General features: G+C 41.0%; 1 protein-coding gene across 8 annotated transcripts in view; it reads right to left on the bottom strand.

The window, feature by feature from the left end:
* The window catches only part of ELMO1 (engulfment and cell motility 1), a 304,867-nt gene that overhangs the window by 66,458 nt on the left and 214,269 nt on the right, over window positions 1–24,140 (bottom strand). The window contains exon 1 of one of the 8 annotated variants that reach the window (XM_066192247.1): window positions 14,678–14,845. The exons of the other annotated variants lie outside the window; for them this stretch is intronic. The gene's annotated coding sequence lies outside the window, so the exon portion shown is untranslated. Of the gene's footprint in view, window positions 1–14,677; window positions 14,846–24,140 lie in introns of those variants that run through there. 8 annotated transcript variants of the gene reach the window in all.

Below are 24,140 nucleotides of genomic sequence, written 5' to 3'. Positions count from 1 at the left end.
GAGGGCAACCAAAAATGTTGGGTACTTTTTCTTTCCCCTGAATTACCTAAAAACTTAATCTAAGAAATGTAATTTTCAGATATTATTTCATTTAAGAAATGAAATCCTGAGATAAGCAATTGCCTTGATTTATTCTATGGCACATTATACAGACACTTAGTTCTCCAAGAGAATCCACATGGCTTAGAGGGCTTTGGGAAATGTTGTGTCCTGAAGCATGCAGCAAGACAGATGGAATAGAAGTTTAATGGTGTCCTCTGCTCCAGTGCCTATTACTGAATTCCAGGAATGGGACCAGGATGACCCAAGTGATCCTTTTCAGTTCAGGGTTCATTAGTCTTTCCCTAGTGAGTCCGAATTAAAAGAAAAAAAGGAAAACTGATTTCAGCCCTCAGCATACTTGTGTGATTAGGGTAATGAGGAAGAGACCATTTTACAAAGCAGCTCATGGATTCTTTCTCTTTCAGATTTTGGAATGCAGCTGGCTTCAAACTCCCAGCTGGCAAAGAGGGGACTTCTCACTGTAAGTAGTCTGCTTAATCTGGGAACTTCTCAATCACGCACAGATGAAGCAGTGACATGATTATAGGTCTTGGTCAAGTGTTGCAATGCAAGATGATTTATAATCAGCATTCTGCAGAATCAGTGCTAAACAAATCCAACTCAACTACAGACCTTGAAAGAAGTCTTAGCCACCACTCTTTCTTTTGTCTGAAAATACCATCTTGACAGATGTTAGCCAAGTAGTCAAACATTTACATGTAGCACACAACACATCCTGGCCATCAGAAACATCACTGGCATCTGTTAAACACTGTCTGTAAATTTCGTTTTGGTGTTCACAGGTTGGTTTTTACCATAAGAAAAACTTAACATTTCTCAAATTTCAGTGCAGTGGTGCTCCCTATACCTCTAGAGATTTCCTAGTTGTCAGAAGCCAGCCACTGTTACCCGTGACAAAAAACCCCTGTCTGTCTCTGCTCTACTGAACACTGAAATGAAATGCTTATGCTAAGACAGATGTGCAAGTCTCCTGATTTGTGCAGGAATCAACTAATATACATGGGCTATTTTAAACCTAGTTTAAACAGCAATTTAGAAACAATTTAGAGGGCTAAAGGAGAAAAAGAAGACGGGAGAGGTGGATTTGGCTGGCTCCACTAGCCAGCTTTTGGGGCACTGGGGCATAGAAACCAGATGCTTTCTCACTGTGATCTCATGATGGCAAACTTCTCTTTCTCTGTCAAGTCTATTTTGATGCCTCAGAGCAAAATACCAGCCTCCACTTGGCCAGTATGTGTTATCTGCACGCATCCTTAGAAAGAAGGATGTGGGAAAACGAGGGAAGGAGGGAAGGGAAAGGGAAAGGGAAACGGAAAGGGAAAGGGAAGAGAAGGGAGAAAGAGTGAGTAAATTTACTGCAGTCTAAATTCTCAGAATAATGGGGTGACTTTGGACCAGATTTCAGTCTGTCACTCACACTGGATTAAAAAGCCAGGTTTTGGACCCCAAACTGGTACTATTTGTGGAGACTGATGTATTTAAAATGTTAAAGATAAATAATCTGCTTTGAGACCTTTTAAAAATATAATACATAGGAACTAGAACAGGCATTTCAGTCTGCCTACCCTGTATCAAATTCCACATGACCACATGATTTAATGCCTTGCGTTCACCTATAGCAAAAAAAAGGCTTTGCCCTAGTGGCCAAATGTGAGCCACGCCTATGACTCCAAAAAGGAATCCAAACTGTTTCTCACATCATAAGCCATGCCCATGCCAGAACATGAGCCTTTTTGCTCACAAACAAGATCAGAGTAATTAAGATCCCTTCATTAGCAGAGTTTTCTACTGTCTCTGCATTGGCATGGATGTGCTGAGAGAGGCCAGACACTGGAACCTCCTTTACTTTGCACAGGAGGGCACATAAGCCTGGGGAATGGAGAGGGTGTTTTTAATTAATCCAACATAAATAAAACTGCCTGAAAACATAGTGAGGGATAGAGGCTCAGCCTTCTGTAGGTCAAACCCAAAGGCTACATTTGTACCCTGGGACAACTTCATTATCCTCAGTTGAGCTGCACAAGGGATTAATTTAACCCTCAGAAAAGGGTCAAGAGAAACTGGGAGAGGAACAGAACAACCCATTAATAAGAGCTATAAGAATACACGTTCACAGAGTTTAGTTCAAATTCCTCCTTACAACTGCTGTTTTTAGTGCAAGCAGGTACATATAGTAACATCACAATTTCTATTCTGCTACATCTGCTGTTGTCAGAGCCTTTTCTTCTATTATATATTCTCAAATGGCTTTTAATTTAAATCACTTATATTCTCAAAACCCTAAGATCTGGTGAAGTACTGAGGCTTGTTCACCTGTCTACTTGATTTTTTTTTGCTTCCTTTAACTAATTCTTAAAATGTATCTGTAAGACAGAACTTTTTTTTTCTTTTTTTTTTTTCTTTTTTTTTTTTTCCTTTTTTTTTTTTTTTTTTTAATGAAGCTAATTGTTCCAGTTGTGGGCTGCAAGCAGTGTTCCTATTCCAGGAGAACACTGTCAGATTCTAAATGTGACTGTGTACCTTAGGTGTAAAATTGTGCAGTAGCTCATAAATGTATGGGCTGCCACTACCAAGCTAGAAAAGAAAAAAAGGGTAGAGAGACAAGGCATTAACAGCAGAAACATCCTAGGACTCAGCATTTTTTGAGTTCAGGGACATATTTTTTGGTAGCTGTTAATATTTCTAGTCTTTTCTTCCTTTAAGATGATTGGTTTTTGGTCAGCATGGTGAAGATGCCACATTATCTTCTATCTGTTTTGGTGAACTAAAGCATCCCAATGTAAATGCAAGCATTGAAAAATGCAAATGATACAGAAGTTGCTCAAATTTTTTTTCCAATCCCAGCACTTGTAGAAACAAGGTGGAAAATACCTCTGTAATAGATACCTAAATGAAGGTGACCTACCTATGGCCTCCAAAACAATATGGCCTGTTCTCTCTTCTTCCCTCTCTCCACTTTCCTTGAGAGTTCCCTCATTCCTTCCTCACCCATAAGCAAACTTGCACTTCTTCCCATCACACAGCAGGGCTGCATGTGTCTCCAAGAAAGGGGATGTGCACAGCAGGAGACACTGGGGACTCTCCAACCATGTAACAGAAAAGCAGCCCACGACCTGGAACTTTTATTTGATCCAACACTTCGCAACAAACAGCTGGCATCAGTCTAGTTTAAACCTTGGCAGTGCCCAGATATGGACTATATTTATTTTCACACAGGCTATATAGCGTGCTTATCCAAATTTTAGCTTTCAGACCCAAATATGGCTCTAACAGTGCTAAAATGGAGCTTTGAAGAAAGACAGCCCTCATTCGGATGCAGTGAGCCAGAAATAAGTTGACAGAACACAAGAAAATTTCAGGGTTAGCGCATAGTGCTGGTTACTCCTGCTTCTCTACAAAACCACTTGTGTTAAAGGAAATTTCACATCTCCTGTAAGAAACTAGAATTGTGGTATTTTAGCTACAAAAGCGTCTTTGGCTAATAAAATGGGTTTCTGTCTGTAAACTTTATTGCAGCTCGTTTGCAGGGAAATATTAACCCTAAGGGCTCAAGCCTATTTTTGCCTGCTCTGAACCACAGTATTGAATCTTCAGTACACTTTATGCCTGCAATATCCCACTAAGTAAGGACAATGCTACTGCTCAAGGGTGACAGAGGCAGAACGCCAAGGAGCAAGAGGGAGGTTCCCTTGCTTGGTTCAAGGGGGTAGAACAAATCTGTGGTGGATGGAAGGACTGAAGCAGATTGTGTCAGTTTGATGTAGTCATCAACCACGCCATGAGACGGGGTTTTCTCCTTTCCTACTTCTCAGAGATAGGATGCCTGCCAAATACAAATAATATTTTCTTGCTCAAGGTTGGTCCTAATGTTTCTATTCTAGATATGGCATGAATGTTCTCTCCTCCCTTCACAACACACACTGCCAGCTTGAACAAATCTTGGCTTACTGTTCTGCCTTTCCCCACTGTTCATTCTTCTTTGCCCTCAAAGGCTGCAAGGACCTGCACCCTGCTTTGCTCCCTTGGATTTTGCTGAGTACTTTCTGGTCGTTATTCTGCTCTGTTAAAACTCAGAGCAACTTTATTTCACTTTTCCAGAGTTTTAGAGACAAGTCCTTTTACTAGCTTTTATGTAAGTATACTAAAGATTTCCAGAAAAGATGTATCACATTAGCCTGTATGGAATAGGAAGCTTGCAAGCTAGTGTCACACCTAGTGTATGTCTGCAGCTTGCTCCTGTGACATGCTGGAAGTGTAGCTTCTAAGTGATCAATTTGGCCAACAGAGAATTTATTATGCCTCTCCAGTTACAAGTTGAAGCAAATCTGAGTGTGTCCTGATGTCAATGGAAAGCTACTAGATGGCATCCATAAACATCTTCAGCCTGACTCCTGGTCCTTGCACTACTGAAAACAGGACCACTGGCTTTAGAGCATAATCCTGTTACTTTTTCTTCTAAAGTCCTTTATCTTAGGACTGATTTTCAAAAATAAACTAGGAAGGAATGTAAGGTGCTATGATTTAGAATTTTAAAAGGGAGCCACCTAATTCTGAAGGCTCAGCAGCAGCTTCTGGTTGAGGAAGAGGTTGCAGAGCAACATGCCTGAGAATTGGCTCCTCTTCTCGTTTTCCTAATAGCAATCCAGAACATTTAGAGTAGGATACCTAGACTGAAGGTGTTGTAGCCTGATTATGCTGATATATGCATGAAATACTGATGCTTACCATGAGATGTCCTCTCCTATTTACCCTGTGGCAAGACAAGCCATATTAAAGCAAAGCACTGGGGGAGAGAGTGGATTGCCAGATCAGTGAGCAAAAGTGAACAGCCTGTACAGGAAAGCTCTTTTTCATGATGCTAACTAAAGCTTTGCCAGAGGTGAGATTTCTAAGCAGGGATGATTTTCATCATCACTGAAGTAAGGCCACCCTCAAATTACCCAAACAAAAGAATGACATCTAAGCATTACACTGAAACCAACTAATAGACCAGCCTAACTCTTTTAAAACAAAATTCAACAAAATCTAACCACCTGCTAGGTTAAGCCAGTTTCTATTGAAAGACCAGTAACTCCAGTGTGGCTCTTGATGAGAGGAACACAACTCACTGCAGGGGGTTGGATTATCATCTTTAGAAACTGGTGGTTAAAGATCCTGAAATACCACAGGATTAAGAACAGAACAGACAGAATCTCAGATGATCAAATGCTGCTGTCAAACACACAGAGTTTAATATTCCTTTATTTCAAACCCCAAAATATGCATCAAAGAGTGGAAATCTGCACTTTTTCTCTCTTTTCAAACTCATACTTCTCCTTGGTATTTTCAAAATTCCTTAAGACTGGTAACAGCAGGAAAATAACTTGATTAGTAGCTAATATTTTTTATGTTGTTGCACAGACTTGTTTCACTTAAACATTTGTCGGTATGGCATATGCATTAAACTACTTCTTTTGCTGATATCTTTTATATCTGCCTAGAACACATGAAAAGTTAAAATTAACCTGGAAAAACAGAGATCTGCATCTTCTGTAGAAATCTATATTTCCAGTGAAGGTCCTGTGAGCTGCATTAGTAAAAAATCTGGTAGGACTACAAAGCAAACTAAAAGGTGATGTATTCCCAGATTATTTATACCATCTATACACACAGAGAAAGCCATTTTTCTTTTTGCATCAGCAATGGCAAGCACCCTAGCTATCTCCCCTAACTACATAAATCTGGATTTGCCATTTATTTCTAATTGGATGCATGCATACTAATATCATATTGAAAGAAATTCTCCTGTCTGCAAGACCAAGGGACTCAGCTTCCTATGAAACCTCTTACACTTTTCAAAGTAGCTCAAATCACGCTTGGATAGCACTTGCATATTGGAGTAATACCACTGAAGTCCATATAATGGCTCCTGGGACTAATTCTGCTTTAGCACAACAGAGGGCTAAAAAATTGTTATTAAGCAATCCATTCTTAGACATAAATTAAATGTGCTTTGGTTAATTATGTCCTCTCTTTCCCATGTACATGGGGAAAAAATCGAAAAAACAGAGAACTGAATTGAAAAAAACAGTAAATAAGACCTTTTTTAAAAAAATATATACAGTAACTAAGGAGTATCCTTTCTGGCCATAATATCAAGAGTTGTGCCAATACACTACAGAGTTAAAATAAATGTAAAACATTACAGCCAGAATTGAAGAGCTAAGCATTCACAGCAGGCCTTGATTGTCAACCTATCATGATCTAAAACACACACGTCTACTGCTGCTGAGTCAATGTAGTTTTTAAAAAAATGGATTCTTTCTTTTAAAAAAAAGTTCCCTACATCTTCAAGGCTGTTGAGGTTAGCATGGACTATTTATTGGCATCAGTGAAAAGGAGGAAATCTTACTTTGCTCTCCTACTGTTTGCCACCGGTAAGAGTAGCTTGAGGGTTTTCTGCAAAATCTCTGTCATCTCTTGACAAAATTGGAATTGTCAACAGGGGACAATTGCATGGCAGCAAGATAAATCAGTGATATTACAGAAAGACTTGGAAGGATGAAACAATTTGATTGACTGTGCTGCTGGACTGTAGCAGCCAACTTGGCTACAAGTACACACTTTCTCTTCCTTTCTCCCTTGCATCCTGAGAGCAAAGCAAGTAACAAGCTGTTATCCCTGGTGGAACATTCTTTTTTTGTGTATCAGTAATCAAAATTGTTACTTGTTTTCAAGTGACTCACACAGAGCTCTCTGACATCTTTCATTTTCTTTAGGAGGAGATGCCTTTTGACTGACTTCATGGTGCAATTTGACCACTTCAGCCCAGGAGGAATTCAACCCCTTAATTCTGGGGACCAGCGTAAAACTTATGCGAGTTCTAGCATGTGTTTCAACACGGCCAAGGTTTTGCTTTCTGGACTGATGTTCTTTCTAAGCAGCTCCCGGGTTTGCACCCTGACCATGATCATGTAAAGCAATGGATAATGCTGAAGTGACTAGAATTGTGAAGCAGGACCTCTGTGCTCTGTCCCAAAAGTGACTCACAACCTGCTGTGTTCACTTTTTACAGGTGCTCTGTGGCACTGACGACACGTAGATGCTCCAAACAGGCTGCGGCATCAGAGATGCACAATACCTTTGCTAGGTTAAATGGTTTGCCAGCAGCAATGATGCAGAGGCAGTGATGAGAACACCAGATTGAGGGCATGATCTGAAAGGATCTGGATTCAGGCCCAAGTGTCTGCCTGTGCAGGAGATCATGACAAAATGTGCACATTTCTTCACAATCTCAAGAACCACACACTGTGATTATCTGCTGCAAACTGCAATAACCTCTGGGATTCTGGTGCAATAAAACCTTTAAATCATAGTTCAGGCAAACTTCTGGAACAATCAGCAGCTGAGCTCTGGTGCCTAAGTTGAAAGTCGTAGAATTAGCTGTGGGGCTTTCCTAAACTTTTCACATTACAAAACTGCCATTCATCTCTCCGACTGAAAAACCCCCAAATTTCATTCAATTACTAGTACCCAATAACAGTTAACAAAATTGGAAAGGTGTCTTTTTTATTTTTTGTTGAAACCTGACAGAAAGCCCTATAAAAACAAAAAAGAAAAAAAGTCTGACACAATCCAGCAACTGTTTATCTTACCAGGTCAGTGATAAACGCTAACGGTCAGAACTGTATGCCTGAAACACTTGATATTTACTCCACCAAAGATATTCTTAGTTCAGAAGTCTCTTGCTTATACCTTAAATATGTAATACAAATTCAAAGCCTTGAAGTTCACTGGGCTAGAACCTTTAGCAATGAAAATTTTTATTGGGATTGGTGCAAAGTTCATTCTGGAGTAGATGCCCATGACTGTAGAATGATGGAAATCCTGCATGCAGAGGTGAACTGATACATAATTTCATGCATGAAAAAGCAGAACTTATTTTAGGACCCATTTGTACTCTTTCAGTACCATTAGAAATGAGCATAATTCCACTTGCCATTGAAAATGGAACTTATGACATTCTAAGCATAATGGCAAGACACTGTGTTGCTGTTTGAGATAGGGTGATAATTTGAATAGGGGATTTTAAAAGGTAAGTTGAGAAGTGAGAACAAAGAAATTTACTTGTGTAACTGCTGTGAATAGACTTACCACTCTTCTATTAAATATTTAACTGGGTTATAGTAGCATTTAAAGGAAGAAAAATTCAAGACCAACCATTAACATATAAATATAACCCAGCTCCTCACTGCAGTTACAAAACATCAGAGGTGTTCCTAACTCAAGCCTTTACTTATTTTCTACTCTATGCACCAAAGCAACTGGTCCTGTAAAAGTGAGAGGTTTCACGGACATTCTGTATCTCTTTGCAGCTGTAGCTATTCCTAAACATGACCCTGAGAGCTTGAGCAGACAACAAAGAGTCTCACATCAGAGAGGCTCCCCTTTCTGAAAGCTGAGAGGAGCTTCTGTTGGCCAAGTGGCTCAATTCCAGCCTCCAAAGGTGAGTGTGGAGAGGAGGAGAGGAGAAGGTCCCTTGTGAGAGCACAGTGGGGATCAGAAGAGAAGCCTGCTGGATCTAAAGTCCTTCCCTTCCCTGTGGCTAGGGCCACAGAAACATTTTAACCCCTTGTGTTGAACACAGGAATGGTGAAGTAGTTTCCTTGCAGGACAAGGATCTTCCACACACAACGCTCCTCAGCACCATGTTGAATTATTTGATGAGGAGGTGATAACCTTGTGGTGCTGCCAAAAACTGGGACACACTTCCCTTGTAGGGCATCCAAAGTTTTAGCTCCAGCATGTCCTGGCACATTCCAGCTGGCTGAGAGCCAAGGGCTCTGCTAAGGCTGGTTGTGCTAAGGCAAGGGAGCAAGGCAGCAAAACGCACACCTTGACTCTGCTGCGGCTTTTGCGGACGATCTATCTAGACAGAGGGAGGACAAGCTCTGCAAAGCCTTTCTGGTGCTTTCACACAGGACAGCAGGAAATGTGAGCAGACAAATGGAGCTGCCTTTCTCAATCTGCAGAAACCTACTTCTCCAGTCCTTCAGGAAGAATCTACCAGAGCTGGGATAAATCTACGACAACTTTCACCTTTGCCAGAAAAAGGGTGGAAACTGGAAAAGACACCACACCCTGATGAGGGGCTGCAAAGGTAGAATGAAATAACATCAATATAACATCAATCCTTTGCAGTTGCTTCTTTTAGGCACCAGAGAGAAACCCCAGTCTAAAGTTAGAACCTTATTAACTTTCATGGCAAAGCACTTGCAGAGCTGCATTTGTAGGGACCTAGAAAATCTATTTTTGTTTATGTTTTCAAGGCTGTTTAATTAACTTGGTGAAGCTAACAAATAAAGAAACATTCTGCAGCTATTCCGAAAGTCCTCCCTTCACTTCCAAGATCCGTGGGTTCATGTCTTTCATAAATGTGAATTCATTCACATCTTTTCACAATTTCCCCCACTTCTTCTTTTATATATATCCATTTCTTTCTCACAGGTGTCAGAATACAATGACAGCTTTGATCCTACTGGAGATAACTGTAAGTGGGTAGATTCTTTTTCTTGAAATGCAGACTGGAAGTGGATCCAGAGGTCAAGCAAGAAGGTTACATATATTTGAAAACCACACTTAAAGAAAATCCCTTTGTGCAGCTTCTAATATGCCTCTGGATGAGTCCTGAAATACCTAGCTTTGAATGCTGTTCTCTGTATCATGATGTTCCAAGTCTTAAGAAAACTGAAGTTCAAAGAGAAGGGAAGACTAAGACAGTTGAGTTTGTAGCTATGGAACAAGCACTTTCTTTGCCACATCAAAAGCTCTGATAAAAGCAGTCCAGTGATTTAGAATAAGAGCATATTATTTGATGTATTAATTTGACAGTGGGCTAGCATTAGTAAGATCTCCTTTTTCACCCCATTACAAGATTGCTTTTGTGCATTACAGAGGAGTTTAAAACACCCAAGATAGAGCTAATCAAAGTTCTGGTTAAAATGAAGGTCGTGCGTGTCCTCTGAGGTCTGATTTTCACATGCTTTTTTGAAACCACTGAATTCCTAAGTAGCAAAACCTGCTAGAATTTTGTGAAGTCCAAAAAAATGGATCTGTGCTCTGCAGACTTTTGAAAATGCTGACCATTTTTGAAACATGTTTGGATTCTGCAAGTTACCAAAACCAAGGATGCATAACTGAATGAATATTTTCACATTCAGAGTGAATGTCATGACCCTTACTGTACTGAAATTATTTAATTTGGGTGAGGTGTGTATGCAGATGATGCTACACTGCAAAGTTTAAGTATGGAAGACAAAACACTCTTAAGTTACTTGGTCTCTGATAAAGAACTTAAACTTGAATCTCTCTGACACAAAGTCAATGTTTCTTCCCTTCATTATGCTACTCCTCACAGTGGCATGTATCTAAGGGGGGCTGTAGTTCCTAAAGATGGGGAATATATGGTGTGTGAGCATTTTCTTAACAGATGCTCCAAGAGAAGGAAATACCAGAACTACAATCTCAAAAGAAGGGGAGTCAATAAAAATTTTTGCTTGCAACTATCAGTGCTGCTATCTCTACTTTTCCTTTTTGAAGAAGCACCAGGTGGGAGTGGGGGATAGGATTTCATTAAAGTATTCTAGTTTTCTGGAAGATACCAAGTCAAAATGTAGAAAGAATGTACTTTTTTTTTTTCTTTTACATTATTGCGTCTGAGAACAGTAAAGAATAGTGGTTTGTAGTTACGGGTTTTTGAAGAGACAAAATAAGTGAGATCCAGAAAAGCAGCACACTCAGATGGGGAAAGACATTCTTCCAGGAGCCTGTGCTGGGCTGAACTCTAGTTTCAAATGATAACATCCATGAGGCAGTGGCAACATGAATCCTCTTTATGAGAGTAGTCCTGAACTCCTGCCAAAAATCCCTCTATATGCCATTTAGTGCTTCAAGACAAGAATAATAATGACAGGTCTGTAAAATCTGCTGGAATTGACAGTTCTTATTGTTCTGAAAAGTTTTCGTGACGCACAGGAATTTTCAGATTAGCACTGCACAATGTTGAACAAAATGGGTGTCAAGCAAATCAATGGGCTTTTCACAATTCACAAGTCTTTGTTTTTTACTGCTGTTCCATTTTTATTCTGTGCTTGGTGTTGCTTTGTTGTGTGCATGCGCCATTGGAGATATGAGTGTGTATGCACTGAACAGGGAGTGAGAGCTCTCCATGGCATGACGTCCCATGTAAGCCGAGGCTTTGCATGGAGAAACTTTTCCTAAAAAACTGTGGTTTGTTCAAACACAAAAATAAGGAAGTGTTTACATTTCTGTGGTTGGTCTTATTCCGAGTTACAGCTGTCTTCAATTCATTTGGAGGTGAATATATCAAGCCACCTTCTTCACACCTGTGTGTAAAAATGTGTACCTACTCTCTTGAATAATGGGGTAAAAACCATATACAATTGAGGCAAAACTGAAGACTGGTGGCTCTAGCATCTGTTTACATGAGTGACCACCAGGGTTTTTGTAACTGAAGGAGTGTTAAGATCCAGGGAAATAATGAAATACTCAAATTTAATATTTCTTGACACATATAAAGCTCAGATCAGAATTTCTGCTCTACGCTGCCAGTATAGACTGTCATAAGGGTATGAGGCTCTACAAGCAGATAAAAGATAACCCATTAAGCTTAAAGCCCAGAGAAATGAAACAAAACAAAACCTGTGGTATGTCTATTCCACTTAAGTTTTCAATTTACCATCATTGAGGCAAATAGAAAGAAAAAAAATAACCTGCTGAAAATCTCACTCTTCCAAGAAAAATATAAGCATAAGACTGAAGATCAGATCAATGCCTGGTGGCATCTCGTGTAAGTCAATGGAGCTATGCCAATTTGGTCTGGCACCAAGCATTTTAGAAGACATATGAGCCCATCAAATCAAGTGTTTTCCAATGCAACCAATTAAAGCTACCCCAAGACAGCATTTTTTTTCAGCTTCTGCATCCTCCCAACTGCTGCCAGCATGCCACAGCTCTCACTGAAGCCTACTCACTCCTCTGTTGCTGGAACTCTTATAGCCTGGGAATCTGAAATGCCTCTCCCACGTAGATCATCCCCAAGCACTAACGACAAGCAACAGTTCTCTGCACCATCATGTCAAAAATCTAACACAAGCATGGCTTTGCCTGCACCATGAGTTTTTCCACCACTGTGGTTTGAAGCTCTCAGACAGACTGATCCAGTGCTTAGCAGTTATAGGCTGTCTCCCTCCCTCCCTCCCTCCCTCCCTCCCCAGCCCCCTCCTTTTATCTGCTAATGCACAGGGATAGACAAGCAAAAAAATCCCTTCAAACAAGGTTATGGGAGAGAGAGGAACTCTATCACATACAGTATTTGCCTAACACTGGTGACTACACTTGAGAGGTTTATGTTGTTTGAACTATATCCCTGGAGTGCTAACAAGAATTTAAATATTATCTTAAGAGTTGAGGTGACCTTAAAAAGACAATTTTCTCCTAGGCTTTCACATCAGCAATCAGAAAATAAAGCAGAAGGCAGTAGGTATGGAACTAAAAACCCTCAAAGGTGCAATTAAGCTTCATTTTGATGCATCCCAAAGGTGTTCAAAATGACCAGCCTGGAGCCAGGAACAGCCCATGCCCAGGTGTGCAAGGGTCCAAGCTTTCTCACAGATTTTTATGGAATATCTCAGCCTAGATCAAAGCATCCACCTTCAAGATGGGGAGTGGGCACATCTCTTTGCCTAGACTGCTGTACGCAATGGGATTTTCAGCTACACTAGTGCTAAGTAAATACAAATGAATGATACCAGACCCTGGGGAAGGTGACATAGCAGCAAAATACCTTCCTCATTAAAAAAAAAAAAAATCCTTCTTGGCACTTTCATCCCTGCTGAACAAAAATAGGTATTGCAATAAGAGCTAACAGTTATTTCTTTTTTGCATACCTTAGAAAAATGCTTTTTTTTTTTCTAAGCCCAGTGCCATAGGATGCCTGGGGCCATCGTTTCAATAAAAGGTGACCCAAACACTCCTGGGAAACACAGGGAAGAGTGACTTATATCTGTGTCTTCAGAAAAAGCAATAATTCATGCTTAATAAGGGGTCCCTCCTGCATTTGTGATACATCGGGTTACACACTCAAAACTACAGACAGGAGCTTTACACACACCAACAGACACTCTCCCTGTACTGATGCACTGGATTCTACGTGCTTTTTTTTATTATTTTTTTATTTCTATTGATCCAGCAGTTCTTCAAAACACTGACAACTCTTATTTTGGCATCAACTCTGAGGCAAGGCTGATTCCTTTAACTGGAGGGATAAGCTCCATGTACACACCTTCCTTCCACAACTTGCAAGGCAAAAGCAAAGCTGACCAATTAAACCATACATAAAAAAATGGACAAAAGATAAAAATTTACACCCTCAGCCTGAGATTCTCAGGCAGCAATGTGACTTCTTGACAGTTCCTAATGCTGGGAAATGAAGCTGTGTATTAAGTTCTAAAACGAATACAAGACACCAAAAATGGATCCCTAAAATGCAGCCAGCTTCATACAATGTTGTTTGCACCTAGTTTGGTAACTATAAAATACTTGGTACACTTGATCAGCTCAGGCACAGGGTGAAAATACAAAAAAAGTTCTTTTCTATATCTTTTTCTTCCTATGTCTGCCATTTCTCCTATGTACTTTCACAGACCAGATAAGATGACTACAGTCTCTGAGGGGGTTAAGCAGAGACAACCATGAGCTCCATGCAGCAAAGCTCCCTGTCACGATAAAACATGAACAATGCTGAGACGAATTAAGGGCTGGTGTAACTGAAGTAACCCCAGAGGGTTGCAGAGGGACAGATTTGCACACACACTTCCCTCCCCTTTCTAAATATACTGTTTCTGCTTTACAGAATCAAAAGCAGAGTCCCAACAGGCAAAGGAATCAACTTCTAACACATGCCCCACAATGGTGAAAAAGGAAACTCTTCACGTTTTTCATGCACTCACAGGTTTCGTAAACAAATAGGAAAGCTTTTGAACTAAACGTATTTTAAAAAGGCTTCGAAGAAGAAGAAACCACATTGAAAAAAGGAGAAAAGGCACATGAAGGGTAGGAAAAGCAATGACTTTTTTTGGGCTGAACACAGTGATAAATGATGAGCAACTCCTGTTTTCTTGGCTCAGGGTCTGAACCAGGGTTTAACAAGCCACTGTAATAACATACCTCTTATTATTATACCAACACCACAAATACTGGTGACTTCATGTGGACACCTCAGACTTTTGTGCCTGCAATATTCTGCTCCATGTGGTTTGCTTTCCTTTTCAAACACAGGGGTGATCTGAAATACCCCGAAGAATACAGCATCCTTCCACAGACTAACCTTAATTAGGCTAAAAAACCACCCAAGGCAATGCAAACAGCTAACTAGTTTGTCCGATGCCTGAGACCAGGCAGAACCAAGAGCACATCTCGCTACACGTGAAACAAAACCGAGGAATCCTTCACGCTATTTACAGTTGTTGCTAATTTTCTTTTGCCACTCCTCAACACCACTAATCGCTCCATGCCCAGGCTGAAACAGCAGGATAAAGTACACGGATCTACTTACAGAGATCTCGTAGCTCCATCGTTCCCGATGACAAATTCACCTCCCACACGGCAGCGAGCGAATGACTTAATGCTGCCTTTTGCGGGCGGCACCGTGCGCACGGGCAGCGGCGGATGCTCGGCGGCGATGCTCTCGGCGGCGACCCGCTCCCGGCGCGGCCATGGGAGAGGCGCTGCCCCGCGGCCGCGCACCTTTGCCCGCGCCCCGGGCTCCGCGCGTAGCTCCGCTTATGTGCCGGGCGCCCGGCGGGCTCCCATTGGCACGGGCGGGCGGCGGCAGCCAATGGCAGCCCACTCCCGCGGCAGGGAAACTCCTGCCCGCTGATTTAGCATCTCGGGAGACCGTATTTCCGAGGAAGAGCGCCGCTGCCCTCGCATCCTGCCATCGCACGGCGGGGATGAATAGACCAGAGATCCCCGTCTCTGGGGCTCCCCCTCCCCGCCCGCTCGTTATGTCCCGGAGCCCGGCGCTCACCCAGAGGATGCGCTGATGGGGACCCGGCACCCGCGTCCACCTTGGCGGGGACCGCGGGGGAGAGCGCCGGAGCTCCACAATTACTCGCTCCATCGCCATGGAAACAGCCTGGATGCAGCGGGCTGGATTTGTGTAGCACATCTGCTGCCAGGCTCATAATCAACTGCAATCTCATCTTTTATCCCTCTGCTCTCGCTGCTTATTTGATTGTGAGTTTGCTCTCTCTTTTCATACATGCTGGGAAAGTACACTCAGACAGAGCTGTGTACATGTTGACTTTCTCTCTGTGCAAACACACCACGACACACATATGTGTGTGCACATACCCCAGGAGTATTCACTTGTATGCATGCATGCGTATGCTAAGGAGGTGCACTCTCTGTGTTCCCAAATCACACAATCATAAAAGACTTAAAGATCGATCACCTCGTTCCAAACCTCCTGCAATAGGCAGGGATAGCTTTTATGAGTGCTGGTTGCTTGAAGCTCCATCCAACCTGGCCTTGAGCACTGCCAGGGATGGGGCCTCCACTGCTTCTCTGGCAATCTGTCCCAGTGCCTCATTACCCTCACAGTAAAGAATGTCTCCCTAATATCTATTCTAAACCAACCCCCTTTCACCAAAAGGCCATTACACCTTGTCCTTACACTACATGCCCTTGTACAAAGTCCCTCCCCAGCTAAGGAAAGTGCTCTAAGGTCTCCCTGAAGCAATTCCTTCTCCAGGCTGAACAACTACAAGATGGTTTTCATGGGAGAGCTCCAGCCCCCTGATCATCTTTCCTCTTTTGGACTTGCTCCAACAAGTAATACACCATACTCACATTTCAAGTTTAAGTAACTGATCAGCAGAAGACAAGACTACTGTCAAAATACTGTGTTTTGCTTTCCAGTACCATATATTGTATCTCTCCAAAACAAGGTGAAAATCTGAGACGGCTGTTAGGAAACCTCCAAATTCAGTGACCTGAATCTTCATGCAACTAATTCTACAGTGGGTATTTCCTGTCCTGTTCAGGGCCTGATGAAACACACCACTAAGAATCCATACCACATCTTTATGCCCAAAGGGCTGCTAGTCATTGACAAAAACTCTGTCCTGACCTCTGACAACATAAGGAAGGAGAGATCATTAGAAGAAAGGAAGCAACATTGGAGAGCGAGAAAAGATTCCTGAGACAATAATGCAGTAAGCAAAGGAACAGTTTTGCAGTTAGGGGAATTTTCTGGCTGCTCCTCAGACTTTCTCTGGGACAACTGAAAAAAAAAACTTTCATCCTTTCCATGTTTCTGTTACTGAAACTGCAAAATGAGGAGAAAAGTAAAGCACATGCATCTATATTAAAAAGACAACCTCAGACAAACCATGAGACACTGACATACTACTATTATGGTATTAAGAAAGAATTTCAGATGGAAAAAAAATGAGGATACATTCCTTTTTCAGAACCTCTTACTTGCATTTGCTTGACCAAAAGAAGAAGAATAAAAAAATGAAAGCCCATCTTAAAAACCCTCAATATTTCTATATTGCGCTAATAACAGCATTCCACTCCATTTGCCATGGTAAATAGAAGCATTTTAAAATGCACCATGACAGGGCCTTGCAGGTAGATTCATCTCCTTGTACAATAAAGGCTGTAAAATTTCTTCTACCTCAGTCTGGTAATCCAGGGTCCAGGAAGGTCTTCCAAGCCTCAAGAGCAAGGTCATAAGAGAAAGCTTCTCCAGAGATTTGCCTTTTCAGGGCATCTGTGATGCAGTTACAATTCTTGACATAGAAATGAGCTTCTGAGAGACCCGTATTTGTAGTGGCTGAGGATGCCATAAGGGTTCACCTCTGGCAGTGCTGTACTTCCGGCTTTTCATTTGCCTTTGGAGCAGCACCATCACCGTAAGGATTTCCCTAAGCTTGCCAGCTTTTGTGGTTATTCTTTCACTTCTGAAATATTAACCTGTGGAAGGATATTGAGTGTACATTTTAAGTGAATGAGGGCTAATTAAAAAGCCTAAATTTGCTGACAAAACTTGCAATGGAAAAAAGCAATCTGTCCAGTTCCATCCCTCTCCCATCCCTCCTTCCACTAAATCACACAGGGGAAGGGGTGGTCTGGGAGTGTGGAGCATGCTCTGCCATTTGTCTGTGAATGGTGAAACACTTCAGCAGGTTCAAGGTTATTTTTGCTAGCTGTTATTGCCATGTCATGGACTGGAAGCATTACATATAAAATATGTAGAGCTTGAAACAGTCATGCAAACGAACAAGTTTAAATTCTACTGGATGACAAAAAACAAATGGCACATTCTTAGGAGGTCTCTGCAATTAATGTTTTTTAAGCAAATATTAAATTGAAGAGGTTCCTAATGAAATACATTGTTTCTTTCTGTTATGTGATGCACGGAGTTCAAAACTCTTCATTTGGCTTAGTTAAACAAAGCCTCACTGCAATCAAAAATAATGATCAGTAGTGCAACTTTGATGTATCTGGAGAAATTTTCCCTTGGCCCAGTTTCCAAAACTCCCATCTGCATTTCACATGCTGACAGGGAGAAGATTGTGTCCCAGACTAGGGCAACCAGTCAAGAACTCAGAAGACCCATTTTTAAGGTCTTTTCTTTCATAGGAAAAGAGCAGAAGTGACAGAGATCTCTGCTTCTGATGACAGCAAGCCACTAGATTTAAGGTTATGAAATCTCACCTTTGTCACTTTCTTTTCTTAGTAATCTCCCCTGCAAATTGCATTTCTTTTCCTCACAAGATTGTGTTGTGAGAATAAACACACTAAGAATTTCATTGCAATCTAAAGCAGGATAGGACACAGATACCTAAGAAAGCTTTTAAGGGAGATCAAAAAATCAAGGCTAGAAAAATCCAGGCATTTCGAAGCAGCATAATAAACAAGATTTGTGAAAAAATCTTCTAAGATAGCAGGATAAAATGATGCTGTTCAACTAAAAGGATAAAAGATTTCCAGGAAGGCTTCACACCAAAGCTGCTACTTGTCAATCCGACAGCAGCTCCTGCCAGTATGCTGTCATGGACTAAGACCTGTTTGTGTGTGGGAGCTGAGGAACAATCAGTGATGATATAATGCTTACTCATCCTTCTAAGTGGTGGGTTTTTCTTTTTTTAGCCTAAATACCTAAAGGGGGAGATGGTTAACCTGCTAAGAGTTCCCCAGTCATAGACTTGGTGGTTGGCTCCCAGTGACTCCTCTTCCAGTGCCAAAAATTACCTGTTAATTCTGTGTAAACTTTCAAGCCCTTTCAAAAGTCCATTTGTGGAAGCAGCTGATTTGCACCAGGAACAGCTAGTCCTATTGATTAGTTCCAGGAGGATCTACACATTTCCCTTTCATATCTGTATTCTTGAATTGTCAATTAGGACCTATCTGTAGATAATACAAACAAGTATTTCAGAGACTTCCAAGGCCATATTTCACACTTAGTTTGGTTTTTCCCAAATCTTAGTATCAGAAAACCTCATAATTCTTTTATCAGGAGATCCTTACACTTTATTTCAAATGAGCAGCTTTGAGGGTTTGGATGGGGTTTTTTTTCTACTGGTACTGCATCAGAAAGAAGTTTTCCCATAGTAAGACATAAACACAAATTAAAATGAAAATGCTGGGCCAGAGCACAATGAGACATCTATCTTTTCTGCCATTTAAGACAGCTTGACTACAAACCACAAAGCTTATCTGACTAGGAACACACAAGTGATATATAAGCTGCTGAAAACAGTCAGTAACACAGCTTTGCAGATCAGATTAGACATGACCTTCAGGGGTGATCTGCCGCTATAGTACCCAAAAGGTCTATATGAATTACAGAACCACAGAACCTTTCATTCTGCAAAGCATTTCCACCATCCAAGCATCAATGAGTGTGTTCACTGTACACTACCTTCCCCTGTGCTTTGACCACAGGAAACACTGAAATCTCTTCCTGCACCACCGGGTAGGTTGCTCGCACTCTGAGGATGCATACACACGTTAAAAGGCTTCAAGATACAAAGATGTGCATTTAAGAAAGTATCCACTTGTCTTTTACAAATGAGATCACAGCTTTACAGAATTTCGTACAACAGCCCTGGACATACACAACAGATGACTGTCTAGGGGTGTTGAATTTGCAATTCTTCTTCATCTTCCCTGACAACTGAAGCTCTTCAGCTAAGCCAAAGACAGCCTACAAAAAATCCTGAAATTGGCTACAGGAACTGACATGAATATTTCTCAGTTTTCTTATTGCTAAATGATTACACGTAGTCTGAGCAGTGAAAGGAGACTTCCTAGTCTAGACAACGTGACTGTAGGCTCCATTTGCACCCCCAATGTTAACTCCAAGAAGATCTAAAATGCCTTGTCTTTGATATAGAACCAAAGAAAAACCCAAAAAAATAACTAAACAAAAAGAAGAAAGGCACCACAACTGCACATAAGAAACCTAGTCTAAAAAGGGGAGGAATACAAACTGGGTTGTTTAGAGGAAGACTATTCTGTCACAGTGAACAAATTTGGAGTTGCATAGTTTTTGATACATGCATAAAGAAAAAAAAAGAAAATGATTTCTAACCTTGGCAGTGGGTACAGCAGACAAACAACCTCAAGTGATGTTTAGGTTTGGCGGCAGTGTCATATACAATCATAGTTTGTCTTTGGATAGCTATCATATTAAAAAAGCCCTTAAAATACACAAGCCCCTGCAGCTGTCTGCAACCTTTAAGTCTTGCCATTTTAAACATACATTGCAGTCGTATAGCATGAGAGGGCACTGAAGAATTTCAAATCAATTATAATAAATCCAGAAAGTAGACAGCAGAACATCATTGGCTTCAGGATTCCTCACATAGCACTCTTAAATACACAACTGCAAGAGGCTCAGAAATCACCTTGTGAGATTTAAAATTTTCAGTACATTCAGACCATATGAGCACTATCTGCCAAATCTATCACATAGTCTTCATCCACTGTTGGGGTTAGGATTTTCCCTGCTCCCTCCTTTGCCCACATTGTTCAAATGTGTATCACAATTTTGTATCAAAACCCTTTGGAAAGTACTGAGAGCATTTTCAGTCATGTCATTGTAATGAATCTCAGTTCTCTCATTCAGTCACTCTGTCTGGAGTACTCATGGCCAGGACAGAACAATTTTACAACACTGCAGTATTTTACATCTTTAGCTGTTTCTCCAGCTTGTGCTTTGCACAGCCTGCCAAACTAGCAACAGCAGCCAGGTTTATCTTCAATACAAACAGTCCAAGACTTCCATTTAAAGCTTGGTTCTCTGTAGGATGGGCACTGTGGAATGTACATCGTTCTAACAGTGTTGAAACAAATTATGCCCTGTAGGTACTTGGTCTTGCCATTCTTACAGGCATGCATGCTCCTCCTCCATCTTATTAATTAGTGCACTGTGGTTTTCTTCTTCTGGGAGATGGTAGTTAAATCTCTACTCGATCATATGAAATGGCATCAAAATGATTTCTTTAGCTTTTCTGATTTTAACAAAACCAAAAAGCAATGGGATGGACAAAATAAAGGAAAAAGTCATCTGTCTCAGTCATCTGAACTCAGTCTGATGTTGTCATGGTTCACGGTTTAAATAATGATGCATGCTTTTTTTTAATATGTTAATTACATAAAAAGGTACTTAGGAACTACTTAAACAGAAGATTATTTACCCCATTGACTAGAGAAACCCATGTGTCAGCACATCTGCTGCACAGGAAGATTAAGTCTGTTCACACAAAACTCATGCTCTCCCTTGCTAATGGAGAAGAGATTAATAGTGTGAGACCTGAAGCAGGGGCTTTGGGTTTTATCCAACAGACCCTTAAGAGTATCACAATGGATGATGTAAGCAAACATCTCTGGATTTCTAAAAACCCAGTATTTACTTGCCTAGGCATTCTGGAAAAAGAAATGGGATTTTTATTGAGAGGAGTTTTCTACGTGTGTGTTTTAAGTTTAAAAATTTCTGCTGTATGTTATTTAAGAGTAACAATCAAACTCCCAGCAGCCTTAAGAGGGAACTGAATTGCTGTGCACCTTTTAAGCTGGACAGACAATGCTAGTTGATGATGTTTAGAAAGAGTATACTGAAAAAAACTCAATTACAGAGTAATCTTTGCCTTGGATCACCTTCCCAGCTGCTGCTTGAAGGACCTCCAGACTATTATTTTAACAGCTGTTGATGAAGGCAAATTCATGTTTTTCACATCCCCTTAGCATTAATTTTGCATCCCAGGCTTGCATGGAAGGATAAGTGTTGGAAGGCTCCGGTGGTGCAGAAAGGGATTGCCAAGACTACAGCTAACGAGAAGAACAGGAAACACAAGTCCAGTTTCCAGGTCCAGCAAGCACACAACATATTTTTCTGAGAAGAACATGTTCTGTCTGTTTCCACCTCATGCAGGAATGAAAGTCAAATGAATACTCACATAAGCTGAATGAACAGTTAGGGCTGTTTATCATGGAGCTATTGCAAGTGTGCACTTAGCTTCAGCAAGAAAGGACAATATCCTCCATCTGCACTCTCATAAGGTAATTCGGAGCACACAAAATGAGCTACTGATGCTTCTATTCTGTGTCAGCCTCTGGCAGCAGGCATCTGTTCCTGAGGATTTCAATGTCTCCCTGAGCTGGGCAGTGCAAACATCCCCTCCTCAGAGACACTAACAGCCACTTTTTCAATCTGTGTACATGGAAATGTGCAGCCAAATATACATACCCCAAACACGTGTCCCATGCACAACAGAAGCGTGCCCACACACGCCCATTCACAGCCAAATGTAGTATAAATAACCTTGCTATATAAATAGGCTTGCTTAAATGAAGTCTCTTGCTTAAATAAGGCTTGCATAAATACTCTTTTTTTATGCTGCCTGTTTCATCTCACATTTAAGTCTGGAAAGTGGCAGCCCTGTTGGAATGACCGGAGAAATTCCACTCAAAGTCAATAGATAAAAAGGACAGGTGAGCTCAGCATGGTGACGTCACTGATGAAAATTTCATGAAAAGAATAAAAAAGAGATAATTTCTTTTTTTGCATGAGTGTCTCTGATGTCAAGCTAGATAAACATGAGTAAGAGAGGCAATAAGGTAATTGCAAACAATCAGAGGAGATCCTCAAGCACTGAAGCAGCAGCCCACAAAAAACTAAAGTTATATAAATATACCTTGCATTCTCAGTGTAAAAAAAAAGAGAAAGTAAAAAAAGTATTAGAAAAGGAAAAGTAACTTTTCTCCCTTTTTCAGCATGTTTGGAAGGACACCAGAAATACACCTATGGACAGGATACCAGTCCAAACTCCTCACTATGCTCATGTCTGTATTCATCAATATGGTGTTATGGACACTTTCTGTCTTATCCTTTTCAAACTATTTCAAGAAGCTGTTAAGACTGCTTTCTCTGAAGACGGGTAGGAAGGACCGGCTGTCAGAAAGGACTCTCTGAACCTCCCTGCAGCAACCCTGCTTCACATTCAGCCCACACACCAGGCCCAGCTCTATCAGTGTTCTGGCTCACTTTGTCAGGGCTGTTGCATCTGCTCAGAACTTCCTTCCTGCTAATGAGCCTCTCTCTAATTGATCTTCAGAGTATGTATTTCTTCAGACTCGATCATCCATGAGCTAAAGATGCTGTCAATATTGCCGCATAGCAATTGCCATCACAGAGACAAGTCCCACCTTGCACTCTCTTCACTGAACCCTCTGCTCTTTGCACATGGTAGGTGGAATGATTTCTTCATCTTCCAAGTGAAGAGACAAATTTGTAAAGGTCAAGCAATGCAGAGGCAGTTGCAACAGTGGGTACAAACTCCAAGTTTTTCTCACTCTTCACTACCAGCCTCTGAAACACAAACATATCTACAGTGCTAAGCCAGTAGTATTTCTACCTGTTACATTACTGCTTTTTTCAGGGTTGGAGCATTTTCATTCCATTAATGCTTTCCTTTAAAAACATTTCAGAATTGGTTTTAAAAAAATAAAAATAGATGTTTAAAAAGATTTCAGTCTTTCTTAATCATGCAGGGATATATTTTCAAAGCCGTATGCCAGGAGTATTCCACGTGACTCCCATTCATGTTAAAATTAGAGTCACCAGAATAAACTCCATATGCTGCTTTGAAAAGGTATTGCAAAGTGTCCAAGGAAAATTTTTGCAGCTTAATGCTGCTTGTACAATTTTTTGCCTGCTTTTCTTCTTTTGATTTATAAATAGATTTTTAACATCCCCGTTTTTTTTTCCTTCTTTTTATTTTTTTTTTTAAAAAAACTCTTTGTACTATCTGGAAAAACAGAGAGAAGGGATTTGCTGGTTTTCTTGGTTTCTCTGCAGCCGTTTTATTTTAAAATTATCAGTTTAATCAGAGTAGCTTTGCTTTGTAGGATGTGAAGCTTTTGGAAGCTTTTTTATAACTTTTTTTTAATACTGGAACTATAGACAACCTTTCTACCCAAACCACAGCATGCAGTGGGGTCTAGCTGCCTACCACACCTGAGCTGTTGTCCTGTCAAGTGGTACTCAACATTTCTGTGTTAGCCAGAAACCAATTTTCACATCTGGACAGCGGGGAACTTTTTTCCAGAAAGGCCAAGGCATAATGTGTCCTTGGCAATAATTGCACTGTTGCTTTGTGCTGGAGCCAGGCAGCACGAACATACAGGTTTCTGTATTCAAGGTCCTGTCTTACTTTCTGCCCAATACAAAGCATCTCTAACACCTGTGGCAGCCATAGAAGCCCACCCCCGCAGAGCCAGCTGCAATGCTGGGCTAGCTGTGGGCACAGTGTGCCCCAGTTTGCCTTGGTGAGCATTGCCAGTGCTGTGCTCACGTATGCACATACTGGTAAATACTGGTTGATTATTAAATTGTCATTTATGACTGCGGTCTCTCTGGTCATTTCAAGAGAGAGGGGAAAAAAAATTTCTGGCAGCTTTGGTTCTCTTGTAATTGCTCTCAAATTTTTACTGCTTCTATC

This window comes from Chamaea fasciata, unplaced genomic scaffold (assembly GCF_029207755.1).
Source record: "Chamaea fasciata isolate MVZ Bird 193981 ecotype frontalis unplaced genomic scaffold, bChaFas1.0.hap1 SCAF_1, whole genome shotgun sequence".
Classification (NCBI taxonomy): domain Eukaryota; kingdom Metazoa; phylum Chordata; class Aves; order Passeriformes; family Sylviidae; genus Chamaea; species Chamaea fasciata.
Note: the sequence above shows the minus strand (reverse complement) of the source record. Positions and strands in the feature narration are given on the sequence as shown.